Below are 14,241 nucleotides of genomic sequence, written 5' to 3' on the forward strand. Positions count from 1 at the left end.
GATAGCTGTGTAGATATTTCCATTTTCATGCAGATAGCGGTGTAGATATTTCCATGTTCAAACAGATAGCGGTGTAGATATTTCCATGTTCATACAGATAGCGGTGTAGATATTTCCATGTTTATACAGATAGCGGTGAAGATGTATGCATGTTTGCACAGATAGCGGTGTAGATATTTCCATGTTCATACAGATAGCGGTGTAGATATTTCCATGTTCATGCAGATAGTGGTGTAGATATTTCCATGTTCATACAGATAGCAGTGTAGCTATTTCCATGTTCATACAGATAGCGGTGTAGATATTTCCATGTTCATCCAGAAGGCTGTGAAGATATTTCCATGTTCATACAGATAGCGGTGCTGATATTTCAATGTTTATACAGGTAGCGGTGTAGATATTTCCATGTTCATACAGATAGCGGTGTAGATATTTCCATGTTCATCCAGAAGACTGTGTAGATATTTCCATGTTCATACAGATAGCGGTGCTGATATTTCCATGTTTATACAGGTAGCGGTGAAGATGTATGCATGTTTACACAGATAGCGGTGTAGATATTTCCATGTTCATTCAGATAGCGGTGTAGATATTTCCATGCTCATCCAGATGGCTTTGTAGATATATCCATGTTCATACAGATGGCGGTGAAGATATTTCCATGTTCATACAGATAGCGGTGTAGATCTTTCCATGTTCATACAGATAGCGGTGTAGATATTTCCATGTTCATTCAGATAGAGGTGTAGCTATTTCCATGTTCATACAGATTGCGGGGTAGATATTTCCATGTTCATACAGATGTCTGTGTAGATATATCCATGTTCATACAAATGGCGGAGAAGATATTTCCATGTTCATACAGATAGCGGTGTAGATATTTCCATGTTCATACAGATAGTGGTGTAGATATTTCCATGTTCATACATATAGCGGTGTAGCTATTTCCATGTTCATACAGATAGCGGTGTAGATATTTCCATGTTCATCCAGATGGCTGTGTAGATATTTCCATGTTCATACAGATAGCGGTGCTGATATTTCCATGTTTATACAGGTAGCGGTGTAGATATTTGCATGTTTACACAGATAGCGGTGAAGATGTATGCATGTTAACACAGATAGCGGTGTAGATATTTCCATGTTCATACAGATAGCGGTGTAGATATTTCCATATTCATCCAGATGGCTGTGTAGATATATCCATGTTCATGCAGATGGCTGTGAAGATATTTCCATGTTCATACAGATAGCGGTGAAGATATTTCCATGTTCATTCAGATAGCGGTGTAGATATTTCCATGTTCATACAGATAGCGGTGTAGATATTTCCATGTTCATACAGACAGCGGTGTAGATATTTCCATGTTTATACATATAGCGGTGTAGATATTTCCATGTTCATACATATAGCGGTGTAGATATTTCCATGTTCATCCAGATGGCTGTGTAGTTAAATCCATGTTCATACAGATGGCAGTGAAGATATTTCCATGGTCATACAGATAGCGGTGTAGATATTTCCATGTTCATACAGATAGCGGTGTAGATATTTCCATGTTTATACATATAGCGGTGTTGATATTTCCATGTTCATACATATAGCGGTGTAGATATTTCCATGTTCATCCAGATGGCTGTGTAGTTATATCCATGTTCATACAGATGGCGGTGAAGATATTTCCATGATCATACAGATAGCGGTGTAGATATTTCCATGTTCATACAGATAGCGGTGTAGGCATTTCCATGTTCATACAGATAGCGGTGTAGCTATTTCCATGTTCATACAGATAGCGGTGTAGATATTTCCATGTTCATCCAGATGGCTGTGTAGATATTTCCATGTTCATACAGGTAGCGGTGCTGATATTTCCATGTTTATACAGGTAGCGGTGTAGATATTCCCATGTTTATACAGATAGTGGTGTAGATATTTCCATTTTCATACAGATAGAGGTGAAGATGTATGCATGTTTACACAGTTAGCGGTGCAGATATTTCCATATTCATACAGATAGCGGTGTAGATATTTCCATGTTCATCCAGAAGGCTGTGTAGATATATCCATGTTCATTCAGATGGTGGTGAAGATATTTCCATGTTCATAGAGATAGCGGTGTAGATATTTCCATGTTCATACAGATAGCTGTGTAGATATTTCCATGTTCATACAGACAGCGGTGTAGATATTTCCATGTTCATACAGATAGCGGTGTTAGTATTTCCATGTTCATACAGATAGCGGTGTAGATATTTCCATGTTCATACAGATAGCGGTGTAGATATTTCCATGTTCAAACAGATAGCGGTGCTGATATTTCCATGTTTATACAGATATCGGTGTAGATATTTTCAGGTTTATACAGATAGCGGTGTAGATATCTCCATCTTAATACAGATGGCGGTGTAGATATTTATATGTTCATACTGATGTCGGTGCAGATATTTCCATGTTCATACAGATGGCGGTGTAGATATTCCCATGTTTATAGAGACTGCGGTGTAGATATTTCCATGTTTAAAGAAATAGCTTTGTAAATATTTCCATGTATATGCAGATAGCTGTGTAGATATTTCCATTTTCATGCAGATAGCGGTGTAGATATTTCGATGTTCAAACAGATAGCTGTGTAGATATTTCCATGTTAACACAGATAGCAGTGTAGATATTTCCAAGTTCATACAGATAGCGGTGTAGATATTTCCATGTTTATACAGATAGCGGTGTAGATATCTCCATCTTAATAGAGATGGCGGTGTAGATATTTATATGTTCATACAGATGGCGGTGCAGATATTTCCATGTTCATACAGATGGTGGTGTAGATATTTCCATGTTTTTAGAGATAGCGGTGTAGTTATTTCCATGTGTAAAGAAATAGCTTTGTAGATATTTCTGTGTATATGCAGATACCTGTGTAGATATTTCCATTTTCATGCAGATAGCGGTGTAGATATTTCCATGTTCAAACAGATAGCGGTGTAGTTATTTCCATGTTCATACAGATAGCGGTGTATATATTTCCATGTTTATACAGATAGCGGTGAAGATGTATGCATGTTTGCACAGATAGCAGTGTAGATATTTCCATGTTCATACAGATAGTGATGTAGATATTTCCATGTTCATACAGATAGTGGTGTAGATATTTCCATGTTCATTCAGATAGCGGTGTAGATATTTCCATGCTCATCCAGATGGCTGTATAGATATATCCATGTTCATACAGATGGCGGTGAAGATATTTCCATGTTCATACAGATAGCGGTGTAGATCTTTCCATGTTCATACAGATAGCGGTGTAGATATTTCCATTTTCATTCAGATAGAGGTGTAGCTATTTCCATGTTCATACAGATTGCGGGGTACATATTTCCATGTTCATCCAGATGGCTGTGTAGATATATCCATGTTCATACAAATGGCGGTGAAGATATTTCCATGTTCATACAGATAGCGGTGTAGATATTTCCATGTTCATACAGATAGTGGTGTAGATATTTCCATGTTCATACATATAGCGGTGTAGCTATTTCCATGTTCATACAGATAGCGGTGTAGATATTTCCATGTTCATCCAGATGGCTGTGCAGATATTTCCATGTTCATACAGATAGCGGTGCTGATATTTCCATGTTTATACAGGTAGCGGTGTAGATATTTGCATGTTTACACAGATAGCGGTGAAGATGTATGCATGTTAACACAGATAGCGGTGTAGATATTTCCATGTTAATACAGATAGCGGTGTAGATATTTCCATATTCTTCCAGATGGCTGTGTAGATATATCCATGTTCATGCAGATGGCAGTGAAGATATTTCCATGTTCATACAGATAGCGGTGTAGGCATTTCCATGTTCATACAGATAGCGGTGTAGCTATTTCCATGTTCATACAGATAGCGGTGTAGATATTTCCATGTTCATCCAGATGGCTGTGTAGATATTTCCATGTTCATACAGGTAGCGGTGCTGATATTTCCATGTTTATACAGGTAGCGGTGTAGATATTCCCATGTTTATACAGATAGTGGTGTAGATATTTCCATTTTCATACAGATAGAGGTGAAGATGTATGCATGTTTACACAGTTAGCGGTGCAGATATTTCCATATTCATACAGATAGCGGTGTAGATATTTCCATGTTCATCCAGAAGGCTGTGTAGATATATCCATGTTCATTCAGATGGTGGTGAAGATATTTCCATGTTCATAGAGATAGCGGTGTAGATATTTCCATGTTCATACAGATAGCTGTGTAGATATTTCCATGTTCATACAGACAGCGGTGTAGATATTTCCATGTTCATACAGATAGCGGTGTTAGTATTTCCATGTTCATACAGATAGCGGTGTAGATATTTCCATGTTCATACAGATAGCGGTGTAGATATTTCCATGTTCAAACAGATAGCGGTGCTGATATTTCCATGTTTATACAGATATCGGTGTAGATATTTTCAGGTTTATACAGATAGCGGTGTAGATATCTCCATCTTAATACAGATGGCGGTGTAGATATTTATATGTTCATACTGATGTCGGTGCAGATATTTCCATGTTCATACAGATGGCGGTGTAGATATTCCCATGTTTATAGAGACTGCGGTGTAGATATTTCCATGTTTAAAGAAATAGCTTTGTAAATATTTCCATGTATATGCAGATAGCTGTGTAGATATTTCCATTTTCATGCAGATAGCGGTGTAGATATTTCGATGTTCAAACAGATAGCTGTGTAGATATTTCCATGTTAACACAGATAGCAGTGTAGATATTTCCAAGTTCATACAGATAGCGGTGTAGATATTTCCATGTTTATACAGATAGCGGTGTAGATATCTCCATCTTAATAGAGATGGCGGTGTAGATATTTATATGTTCATACAGATGGCGGTGCAGATATTTCCATGTTCATACAGATGGTGGTGTAGATATTTCCATGTTTTTAGAGATAGCGGTGTAGTTATTTCCATGTGTAAAGAAATAGCTTTGTAGATATTTCTGTGTATATGCAGATACCTGTGTAGATATTTCCATTTTCATGCAGATAGCGGTGTAGATATTTCCATGTTCAAACAGATAGCGGTGTAGTTATTTCCATGTTCATACAGATAGCGGTGTATATATTTCCATGTTTATACAGATAGCGGTGAAGATGTATGCATGTTTGCACAGATAGCAGTGTAGATATTTCCATGTTCATACAGATAGTGATGTAGATATTTCCATGTTCATACAGATAGTGGTGTAGATATTTCCATGTTCATTCAGATAGCGGTGTAGATATTTCCATGCTCATCCAGATGGCTGTATAGATATATCCATGTTCATACAGATGGCGGTGAAGATATTTCCATGTTCATACAGATAGCGGTGTAGATCTTTCCATGTTCATACAGATAGCGGTGTAGATATTTCCATTTTCATTCAGATAGAGGTGTAGCTATTTCCATGTTCATACAGATTGCGGGGTACATATTTCCATGTTCATCCAGATGGCTGTGTAGATATATCCATGTTCATACAAATGGCGGTGAAGATATTTCCATGTTCATACAGATAGCGGTGTAGATATTTCCATGTTCATACAGATAGTGGTGTAGATATTTCCATGTTCATACATATAGCGGTGTAGCTATTTCCATGTTCATACAGATAGCGGTGTAGATATTTCCATGTTCATCCAGATGGCTGTGCAGATATTTCCATGTTCATACAGATAGCGGTGCTGATATTTCCATGTTTATACAGGTAGCGGTGTAGATATTTGCATGTTTACACAGATAGCGGTGAAGATGTATGCATGTTAACACAGATAGCGGTGTAGATATTTCCATGTTAATACAGATAGCGGTGTAGATATTTCCATATTCTTCCAGATGGCTGTGTAGATATATCCATGTTCATGCAGATGGCAGTGAAGATATTTCCATGTTCATACAGATAGCGGTGTAGATATTTCCATGTTCATTCAGATAGCGGTGTAGATATTTCCATGTTCATACAGATAGCGGTGTAGATATTTCCATGTTCATACAGATAGCGGTGTAGATATTTCCATGTTTATACATATAGCGGTGTAGATATTTCCATGTTCATACATATAGCGGTGTAGATATTTCCATGTTCATCCAGATGGCTGTGTAGTTAAATCCATGTTCATACAGATGGCAGTGAAGATATTTCCATGGTCATACAGATAGCGGTGTAGATATTTCCATGTTCATACAGATAGCGGTGTAGATATTTCCATGTTTATACATATAGCGGTGTTGATATTTCCATGTTCATACAGATAGCGGTGTAGATATTTCCATGTTCATCCAGATGGCTGTGTAGTTATATCCATGTTCATACAGATGGCGGTGAAGATATTTCCATGATCATACAGATATCGGTGTAGATATTTCCATGTTCGTACAGATAGCGGTGTAGACATTTCCATGTTGATACAGATAGCGGTGTAGCTATTTCCATGTTCATACAGATAGCGGTGTAGATATTTCCATGTTCATCCAGATGGCTGTGTAGATATTTCCATGTTCATACAGATAGCGGTGCTGATATTTCCATGTTTATACAGGTAGCGGTGTAGATATTCCCATGTTTATACAGATAGCGGTGTAGATATTTCCATTTTCATACAGATCGAGGTGAAGATATATGCATGTTTACACAGTTAGCGGTGCAGATATTTCCACATTCATACAGATAGCGGTGTAGATATTTCCATGTTCATCCAGATGGCTGTGTAGATATATCCATGTTCATTCAGATGGTGGTGAAGATATTTCCATGTTCATAGAGATAGCGGTGTAGATATTTCCATGTTCATACAGATAGCTGTGTAGATATTTCCATGTTCATACAGACAGCGGTGTAGATATTTCCATGTTCATACAGATAGCGGTGTTACTATTTCCATGTTCATACAGATAGCGGTGTAGATATTTCCATGTTCATAGAGATAACGGTGTAGATATTTCCATGTTCAAACAGATAGCGGTGCTGATATTTCCATGTTTATACAGGTAGCGGTGTAGATATTTCCGTGTTTATACAGATAGCTGTGTAGATATTTCCAAGTTCATACAGATAGCGGTGTAGATATTTCCAAGTTTATATAGATAGCGGAGTAGATATCTCCATCTTAATACAGATGGCGGTGTAGATATTTATATGATCATACAGATGGCGGTGCAGATATTTCTATGTTCATACAGATGGCGGTGTAGTTATTTCCAAGTTTATAGAGATAGCGGTGTAGTTATTTCCATGTGTAAAGAAATATCTTTGTAGATATTTTCTTGTATATGCAGATAGCTGTGTAGATATTTCCATTTTCATGCAGATAGCGGTGTAGATATTTCCATGTTCAAAGAGATAGCGGTGTAGATATTTCCATGTTCATACAGATAGCGGTGTAGATATTTGCATGTTTATACAGATAGCGGTGAAGATGTATGCATGTTTGCACAGATAGCGGTGTAGATATTTCCATGTTCATACAGATAGCGGTGTAGATATTTCCATGTTCATACAGATAGCGGTGTAGATATTTCCATGTTCATACAGATAGCGGTGTAGATATTTCCATGTTCATACAGATAGCGGTGTAGATATTTCCATGTTCATCCAGAAGGCTGTGTAGATATTTCCATGTTCGTACAGATAGCGGTGCTGATATTTCCATGTTTATATAGGTCGCGGTGTAGATATTTCCATGTTCATACAGATAGCGGTGTGGATGTCTCCATCTTAATACAGATGGTGGTGTAGATATTTATATGTTCATGCAGATGGCGGTGCAGATATTTCCATGTTCATACAGATGGTGGTGTAGATATTTCTATGTTTATAGAGATAGCGGTGTAGTTATTTCCATGTGTAAAGAAATAGCTTTGTAGATATTTCCATGTATATGCAGATAGCTCTGTATATATTTCCATTTTCATGCAGATAGCGGTGTAGATATTTCCATGTTCAAACAGATAGCGGTGTAGATATTTCCATGTTCATACAGATAGCGGTGTAGATATTTGCATGTTTATACAGATAGCGGTGAAGATGTATGCATGTTTGCACAGATAGCGGTGTAGATATTTCCATCTTCATACAGATAGCGGTGTAGCTATTTCCATGTTCATACAGATAGTGGTGTAGATATTTCCATGTTCATCCAGATGGCTGTGTAGATATTTCCATGTTCATACAGATAGCGGTGCTGATATTTCCATGTTTATACAGGTAGCGGTATAGATATTTCCATGTTTATACAGATAGAGGTGAAGATGTATGCATGTTTACACAGTTAGCGGTGCAGATATTTCCATGTTCATACAGATAGCGGTGTAGATATTTCCATGTTCATACAGAGAGCGGTGTAGATATTTCCATGTTCATCCAGATGGCTGTGTAGATATATCCATGTTCATTCAGATAGCGGTGTAGATATTTCCATGTTCATACAGACAGCGGTGCTGTTATTTCCATGTTCATCCAGATGGCTGTGTAGATATATCCATGTTCATACAGATGGCGGTGAAGATATTTCCATTTTCATACAGATATCGGTGTAGATATTTCCATGTTCATAGAGATAGCGGTGTAGATATTTCCATGTTCATACAGATAGCGGTGCTGATATTTCCATGTTTATTCAGGTAGCGGTGTTGATATTTCCATGTTTATACAGATAGCGGTGTAGATATTTCCATGTTTATACAGATAACGGTGTAGGTATTTTCATGTTTATACAGATAGCGGTGTAGATATCTCCATCTTAATACAGATGGCGGTGTAGATATTTATATGTTCATACAGATGGCGGTGCAGATATTTCCATGTTCATTCAGATGGCGGTGTAGATATTTCCATGTTTATAGATATTGCGGTGTAGATATTTCCATGTGAAAAGAAATAGCTTTGTAGATATTTCCATGTACATGCAGAGAGCTGTGTAGATATTTCCATTTTCATGCAGATAGCGGTGTAGACATTTCCATGTTCAAACAGATAGCTGTGTATATATTTCCATGTTCATACAGATAGCGGTGTAGATATTTCCATGTTTATACAGATAGCGGTGAAGATGTATGCATGTTTGCACAGATAGTGGTGTAGATATTTCCATGTTCATACAGATAGCGGTGTAGATATTTCAATGTTCATACAGATAGCGGTGTAGATATTTCCAATTTCTTCCAGAAGGCTGTGTAGATATTTCCATGTTCATACAGATAGCGGTGCTGATATTTGCATGTTTATACAGGTAGCGGTGTAGATATTTCCACGTTTATACAGATAGCGGTGTAGATATTTCCATGTTTATACAGATAGCGGTGTAGATATTTCCATGTTTATACAGATAGCGGTGTAGATATCTCCATCTTAATACAGATGGCGGTGTAGATATTTATATGTTCATTCGGATGGCGGTGCAGATATTTCCATGTTCATACAGATGGCGGTGTAGATATTTCCATGTTTATAGAGATAGCGGTGTAGTTATTTCCATGTGTAAAGAAATAGCTTTGTAGATATTTCCGTGTATATGCAGATAGCTGTGTAGTTATTTCCATTTTCATGCAGATAGCGGTGTAGATATTTCCATGTTCAAACAGATAGCGGTGTACATATTTCCATGTTCATACAGATAGCGGTGTAGATATTTGCATGTTTATACAGATAGCGGTGAAGATGTATGCATGTTTGCACAGATAGCGGTGTAGATATTTCCATGTTCATACAGATAGCGGTGTAGCTATTTCCATGTTCATACAGATAGTGGTGTAGATATTTCCATGTTCATCCAGATGGCTGTGTAGATATTTCCATGTTCATACAGATAGCGGTGCTGATATTTCCATGTTTATACAGGTAGCGGTGTAGATATTTCCATGTTTATACAGATAGAGGTGAAGATGTATGCATGTTTACACAGTTAGCGGTGCAGATATTTCCATGTTCATACAGATAGCTGTGTAGATATTTCCATGTTCATACAGAGAGCGGTGTAGATATTTCCATGTTCATCCAGATGGCTGTGTAGATATATCCATGTTCATTCAGATAGCGGTGTAGATATTTCCATGTTCATACAGACAGCGGTGCTGTTATTTCCATGTTCATCCAGATGGCTGTGTAGATATATCCATGTTCATACAGATGGCGGTGAAGATATTTCCATTTTCATACAGATATCGGTGTAGATATTTCCATGTTCATAGAGATAGCGGTGTAGATATTTCCATGTTCATACAGATAGCGGTGCTGATATTTCCATGTTTATTCAGGTAGCGATGTTGATATTTCCATGTTTATACAGATAGCGGTGTAGATATTTCCATGTTTATACAGATAGCGGTGTGGATATTTCCATGTTTATACAGATAGCGGTGTGGATATCTCCATCTTAATACAGATGGTGGTGTAGATATTTATATGTTCATGCAGATGGCGGTGCAGATATTTCCATGTTCATACAGATGGCGGTGTAGATATTTCTATGTTTATAGAGATAGCGGTGTAGTTATTTCCATGTGTAAAGGAATAGCTTTGTAGATATTTCCATGTATATGCAGATAGCTCTGTAGATATTTCCATTTTCATGCCGATAGCGGTGTAGATATTTCCATGTTCATACAGATAGCGGTGGAGATATTTCCATGTTTATACAGATAGCGGTGAAGATGTATGCATGTTTACACAGATAGCGGTGTAGCTATTTCCATGTTCATACAGATTGCGGTGTAGATATTTCCATGTTCATCCAGATGGCTGTGTAGATATATCCATGTTCATACAGATGGCGGTGAAGATATTTCCATGTTCATACAGATAGCGGTGTAGATATTTCCATGTTCATACAGATAGTGGTGTAGATATTTCCATGTTCATACAGATAGCGGTGTATCTATTTCCATGTTCATACATATAGCGGTGTAGATATTTCCATGTTCATCCAGATGGCTGTGTAGATATTTCCATGTTCATACAGATAGCGGTGCTGATATTTCCATGTTTATACAGGTAGCGGTGTAGATATTTCCATGTTTATACAGATAGCGGTGTAGATATTTCCATGTTTATACAGATAGCGGTGTAGATATTTCCATGTTTATACAGATAGCGGTGTAGATATCTCCATCTTAATACAGATGGCGGTGCAGATATTTATATGTTCATACAGATGGCGGTGAAGATATCTCCATGTTCGTACAGATGGCGGTGTAGATATTTCCATGTTAATAGAGATAGCGGTGTAGTTATTTCCATGTGTAAAGAAATAGCTTTGTAGATATTTCCATGTATATGCAGATAGCTGTGTAGATATTTCCATTTTCATGCAGATAGCGGAGTAGATATTTCCATGTTCAAACAGATAGCGGTGTAGATATTTCCATGTTCATCCAGAAGGTTGTGTAGTTATATCCATGTTCATACAGATGGCGGTGAAGATATTTCCGTGATCATACAGATAGCGGTGTAGATATTTCCATGTTCATACAGATAGCGGTGTAGACATTTCCATGTTCATACAGATAGCGGTGTAGCTATTTCCATGTTCATACAGATAGCGGTGTAGATATTTCCATGTTCATCCAGATGGCTGTGTAGATATTTCCATGTTCATACAGATAGCGGTGCTGATATTTCCATGTTTATACAGGTAGCGGTTTAGATATTCCCATGTTTATACAGATAGCGGTGTAGATATTTCCATGTTTATATAGATAGAGGTGAAGATGTATGCATGTTTACACAGTTAGCGGTGCAGATATTTCAATGTTCATACAAACAGCGGTGCTGTTATTTCCATGTTCATCCAGATGGCTGTGTAGATATATCCATGTTCAAACAGATGGCGGTGAAGATATTTCCATTTTCATACAGATATCGGTGTAGATATTTCCATGTTTATAGAGATAGCGGTGTAGTTATTTCCATGGGTAAAGAAATAGCTTTGTAGATATTTCCGTGTATATGCAGATACCGGTGTAGATATTTCCATTTTCATGCAGATAGCGGTGTAGATATTTCCATGTTCAAACAGATAGCGGTGTAGTTATTTCCATGTTCATACAGATAGCGGTGTAGATATTTCCATGTTTATACAGATAGCGGTGAAGATGTATGCATGTTTGCACAGATAGCGGTGTAGATATTTTCATGTTCATACAGATAGCGATGTAGATATTTCCATGTTCATACAGATAGCGGTGTAGATATTTCCATGTTCATTCAGATAGCGGTGTAGATATTTCCATGTTCATACAGATAGCGGTGTAGATATTTCCATGTTCATACAGATAGCGGTGTAGATATTTCCATGTGTATACATATAGCAGTGTAGATATTTCCATGTTCATACATATAGCGGTGTAGATATTTCCATGTTCATCCAGATGGCTGTGTAGTTATATCCATGTTCATACAGATGGCAGTGAAGATATTTCCATGGTCATACAGATAGCGGTGTAGATATTTCCATGTTCATACAGATAGCGGTGTAGATATTTCCATGTTTATATATATAGCGGTGTTGATATTTCCATGTTCATACAGATAGCGGTGGAGATATTTCCATGTTCATCCAGATGGCTGTGTAGTTATATCCATGTTCATACAGATGGCGGTGAAGATATTTCCATGATCATACAGATAGCGGTGTAGATATTTCCATGTTCATACAGATAGCGGTGTAGACATTTCCATGTTCATCCAGATGGCTGTGTAGATATTTCCATGTTCATACAGATAGCGGTGCTGATATTTCCATGTTTAAACAGGTAGCGGTGTAGATATTCCCATGTTTATACAGATAGCGGTTAGATATTTCCATTTTCATACAGATAGAGGTGAAGATGTATGCATGTTTACACAGTTAGCGGTGCAGATATTTCCATATTCATACAGATAGCGGTGTAGATATTTCCATGTTCATCCAGATGGCTGTGTAGATATATCCATGTTCATTCAGATGGTGGTGAAGATATTTCCATGTTCATAGAGATAGCGGTGTAGATATTTCCATGTTCATACAGATAGCTGTGTAGATATTTCCATGTTCATACAGACAGCGGTGTAGATATTTCCATGTTCATAGAGATAGCGGTGTAGATATTTCCATGTTCAAACAGATAGCGGTGCTGATATTTCCATGTTTATACAGGTAGCGGTGTAGATATTTCCGTGTTTATACAGATAGCTGTGTAGATATTTCCATGTTTATACAGATAGCGGTGTAGATATTTTCATGTTTATACAGATAGCGGTGTAGATTTCTCCATCTTAATACAGATGTCGGTGTAGATATTTCCATGTTCATACAGATAGCGGTGTAGATATTTCCATGTTCATACAGATAGCGGTGTAGCTATTTCCATGTTCATACATATAGCGGTGTAGCTATTTCCATGTTCATACAGATAGCGGTGTAGATATTTCCATGTTCATCCAGATGGCTGTGTAGATATTTCCATGTTCATACAGATAGCGGTGCTGATATTTCCATGTTTATACAGGTAGCGGTGTAGTTATTTGCATGTTTACACAGATAGCGGTGAAGATGTATGCATGTTAACACAGATAGCGGTGTAGATATTTCCATGTTCATACAGATAGCGGTGCAGATATTTCCATATTCATCCAGATGGCTGTGTAGATATATCCATGTTCATGCAGATGGCGGTGAAGATATTTCCATGTTCATACAGATAGCGGTGTAGATATTTCCATGTTCATTCAGATAGCGGTGTAGATATTTCCATGTTCATACAGATAGCGGTGTAGATATTTCCATGTTCATACAGATAGCGGTGTAGATATTTCCATGTGTATACATATAGCAGTGTAGATATTTCCATGTTCATACATATAGCGGTGTAGATATTTCCATGTTCATCCAGATGGCTGTGTAGTTATATCCATGTTCATACAGATGGCAGTGAAGATATTTCCATGGTCATACAGATAGCGGTGTAGATATTTCCATGTTCATACAGATAGCGGTGTAGATATTTCCATGTTTATATATATAGCGGTGTTGATATTTCCATGTTCATACAGATAGCGGTGGAGATATTTCCATGTTCATCCAGATGGCTGTGTAGTTATATCCATGTTCATACAGATGGCGGTGAAGATATTTCCATGATCATACAGATAGCGGTGTAGATATTTCCATGTTCATACAGATAGCGGTGTAGACATTTCCATGTTCATCCAGA

The sequence above is a fragment of the Gorilla gorilla genome, chromosome 7 (genome assembly GCF_029281585.2).
Source record: "Gorilla gorilla gorilla isolate KB3781 chromosome 7, NHGRI_mGorGor1-v2.1_pri, whole genome shotgun sequence".
Taxonomy (NCBI): Eukaryota; Metazoa; Chordata; class Mammalia; order Primates; family Hominidae; genus Gorilla; species Gorilla gorilla.